At 44.8% G+C, this 4,274-nt stretch overlaps 1 protein-coding gene across 4 annotated transcripts in view; it reads left to right on the top strand.

Moving 5' to 3' along the window:
- LOC143211916 (uncharacterized) overlaps window positions 1-4,274 on the top strand; it is a 353,326-nt gene that overhangs the window by 159,113 nt on the left and 189,939 nt on the right. The window lies entirely within an intron of this gene.

Here is a 4,274-nt window from a genome sequence, read left to right as displayed (position 1 = left end):
GCAAATAAGTTCGTTCGGTTGTTTAAAGTGGAATAAATCACAAAAACCGAAGAACTTATTTGCCAACCCAATACAATACACTTGACTATAACACACCTGAGCACTCAGGTGTTGCAAATATGAAGATGGCGCTTACTTCAAGTTATGGCGCCTACTTCAAAAGAATAAGTAGGCACTTGTAATCATCGAATGCGCCACAGGTTGGCCACCCCTGCTCTAGATGATTGAGTAATTAGTGCACCACTGATTTGAACGCAAACCCACAGGCAACATACAGGGGAATCGCATTGAAATTACTTAATATTTGAATTACTGTAACTTTAGAACCATCTACGCTATTTTAGTAAATCTTAGACCGTTGTAGAGCGCGAAGCCTGCGCTTTAAAACGGTTTTTGTTGCATCGCGATACGATACTTGGTTCCCGAGATATCGCCGTGTAAAGGCAGAGGTAATTTTTAACATTTGACTACCTCTTTCTCTCTCGCACCAGCGGTACTGACCTATCCCTACGCGCCACTAGTAGAGGCAGGTCAGATTTTACTGCTGCTATTAGTGCATGCTATTATCTATGAATGGGCCCCCACTCCTCGCGTCTCACGTGACGACTTCGATCGCTCGTATCTCGAGAACGGATTGAGATATCGAGACGGGACAAAATGTATTGGAAAGGGCATGAACTGTATTATTGTCTCCGCCTGGCGACATAACTTTCTGTGCCCATTATAATTTCCGGGCCAGAAATGCAAATTAGTATTTTGTGTATTTCAGTGATAAATCCAAAAGAGAAGAAATGATAAATTCCAGTTTCGGTTCTATCCGAATTAATGACAACTTGTGAGGCACGGAGAGTACGTAACGTACAGTCTATAAGAACAGAGGATTTCGCTTGGAGAACTTCCGGGGATGGTCGTCTCCGGCCGGACGATTAATCAGCGAGCTCCGCGGAAACGATAGGCAGGAAGGGTCGACGATAAAAGCTGGAAGGGAAGAAGTAAGGGCGGGGAAAGGAAAGGAAAGGTAGGGAGGGGGACAGCCAGGGTCCCGGTGGTTCTCTCAGATTTATCATCGCCCGGAGCAACGGACTCCTGGGCGAGCGGCGCGCATTCAATTGCCGTTGCCAGCTTATTCGTCTCCCGTTAATCCCGGCCGATCGTTTGTTACCTCTTAACTCGCGATCCACGGCCAATTATTCTCGGCATTACGCCCTCTCCGCGAACGGATCGGGCCGCACGACGATTAAGTCGGCAAACGGTCTCGAGGCGGTCGCAGGTGCCAGCCCGAGACCCGCGGAACAGGAAATCATTAACATACCTAATAACGCATAACTCGCCGCCGCTGAAGAACCACTCGCCAGATGGAATATGTTGATAACTTTGCGATATGTTCAACCAGCTCTGCTCCGGAATCCCCCGGTGGCCCTGCGCCATTTTATCCTCTGCCATTATGCTACATTTTTTACTTATTATTCAGTGGAGCAGCTGACGTTCCTTCGTCGGTTCCTTCTTCAGTCGATAGATTAAATTGAGGACACAAAAAAAAAATGAATTACCAAAATTCGAAATAAAAATCATTCAACGAAAAATTGTTTTGCATGCATCGATCGAAACCAACACGAAACCAGTGCCAGGATTGGCAAGGTCTTCATACCCGAAGAAGCGCGGCTCGTCGCGATATTCCAGCGAAGATAAGACGGGGAAGGTCTCGTTCATTTCGCCGAGTAATTAGCGGAGGTTGTACGTTCTCGTCAGAGGAGTGGCGCTAGTCATTTGTCGCCGGTTGGGAGTCAGGCTGCTCGCTGAGATATCGCGACGGCGACACCGAAAACACGCTGACACTGTCGTGTTTGCTTAAACCTGACCGCTACGGTCCTTCAGAAAATAAAACGGACAAAACGGAGGAGCAATGAAACCGTCAAATGATAACCTGGTCGGTGTAATCCCGTGAAATGATCTTGCGGCGACTCGGCTGCGACTTGCAGGGACCAGTTCGGGTTTTTGGTGGGCTGTCAACTGAGAAGTTCATTAACACTGTGACATTTTTTTAATTGATTCGTTCGATATAAGTTGTGTAATTTTTTGTATACAGTTGAAGACAGGTAATTGGAAATGTTGTCGAAACGCGAATAATAAAACAGGCAAGCCTGTTTAAACTGCGGCAAATGAATGCGAGCTATAAAATTAGGTTTCGCGCAATAAATCTAGAGCGCGGAGTTAATACGAACGTCTCGTTGGTGACTTGAATGCGTGGTAAGTAGCTTAAGACCTATTCATACGAGACACTCGGTGTCTGGCTACTGCAAACCCGAATCCATTCACACGTTTCTCATCCTTACAGTATCAGACACGTCTGAATATATCGTTTAACCCACAATTGTCGTTCACTAACCAAAAATAAGTTTCAATAAATTAAAATACAATTACAATAGACTGTGGTTAGATCGGAATAAAAATTGAACGAAAATACATGGAATTAAACTAGATGAGATTGGAAAAATGTGTATCAGGAAGTATTTTCCGCTAACGGTACAGGCTTTACCGAGCGAAGATTCCCGGCAGGAAGTGGCAAATACATTTCAGTGCACCGGTAGGAAGCGGCGGAGGGGTCTTGGCTGATAGTTAACGTGTTAATCCAGAGGCAGTTACTCTTCGCATTAGGTCCCGCGTGGCTCGGTAAGCAGCTTAAATTGTCAAGCACCTCGAGGCACTTCCGACGCTTGAATATCCTGCCGCGTGTGCTCTCGGAAGATGCCTTTCTAGAAAAAGCACGAGCGAGCGTGTTGCCGAGGCTCACGCGAGGTCTACCCTTTCAGGAATTCATTAGCGCGTTTAGCTTCGAGTGTCCTCGGACGAATCGCCGCCTTTTAACACATTACCTACCGGTGATTATTCCATTATTGTTGAAAGTCTATGTTCATGGCTGAGGATTTTTTGAAAGAATCCTTCAATAGCAACAGCGAATTTAATCATAAACCAACAACTTACCCTCAATAACAAAATCCAATAATTTCCTTCGGGATTATTGTGTAAAAGAAGATTTCTAAGCTTCCATTTGGTGTAGTCTTAATACCTTGGGGACACCTTCGTTGAACCATTCTTTTTTACTTTTCCATACCTAAATCAACACTACAGTAAAGTAATGATAATCGAAAAATGATGAAAGAAATGTGAGAACGAGCATAGAATATCCCTCTGATAAAATGGGCCCTGTGGCTCCTTTTGCAATAATGAGCGAAAGCCAGCGACACATTGCAAAAATGTGTAGTGGAAACTGGAAACTTGACCCGAAGGATCGTGGAGGAGTCAGGAGAGAACAAGGTTTAAGCTTGTATATCCTGGAAATCGAGAGAAAGATGATCCTTGGTGGAGACGACGATTGAGAGAAATTATTTTAGTTGCTCGCGGAGCGGCCATTTTATGAGCGTACGTGTTTTCCAGGAGAAGTTTGTCTCATAACCGCGAACTCTGAACCAAGAGCCGAGTGATCCTCGATCACCGACGTAACTGTACAGGTCATCAGACAATTTTCCTTCTTTCATGCTGTTCGAACGGTGCTTCTCGACATGAGCTCACTTGCGTCTTGAAAGAGAATCGATAGTTCTCCCTTTTGTCGTAGTTACGTTGAATATCGCGTTTGTTCATCTTCTTCCTAGTATACTCGAAAAAGCTGATCGATAAAATCTAATAAATAAAAATGAATTCTTTCGCGTTATGAATACGCATGCTGCCCGTTGGAGCACGCGTGAACCGTCCAAGATAATAAATACCCAGCGGGTAAGAAAAGCCACGGACGATAGTCATCTGCGTTTCGACGCCCTGTGGACCCCTGTGGGCCCCTGTGTTCCTCGGTGTTGATTTCGGGCCCCTACGGAACCCTATACGAGCATAAATCGTGGTTGAATTTCGTCTGGGGGGCTTGAGTCTCGTCGAGGAAACTGATTCGTGGATCTGGGGTCATGTTGACAACGGGGATCCTCCAATAAAAATCTCTTCTTTATTCCCTGTGACCCTGGAAAATGGTTGGAACGTTTCATTTTACTGGCGTGTACCTTTATAATTATCAATTACAATTATTTACACTTACGCAGTAATTACAAGCGCCTCTATCTTTCCATTCTCTGGAAAATGGTTATAACGTTTTATTTTACTGGCGTGTACCTTTATAATTATGAATTTTTATTATTTACACTTACGCAGTAATTACTAGCGCCTCTATCTTTCCGTACTCGATCACGCCCGACGACTCTCTCGCCGAATGAATCGGTGGAAAACATGTT

The sequence above is a fragment of the Lasioglossum baleicum genome, chromosome 9 (genome assembly GCF_051020765.1).
Source record: "Lasioglossum baleicum chromosome 9, iyLasBale1, whole genome shotgun sequence".
Classification (NCBI taxonomy): domain Eukaryota; kingdom Metazoa; phylum Arthropoda; class Insecta; order Hymenoptera; family Halictidae; genus Lasioglossum; species Lasioglossum baleicum.
The sequence above is the reverse complement of the archived record's forward strand: the minus strand, read 5'-3'. Positions and strand labels throughout refer to the sequence as shown.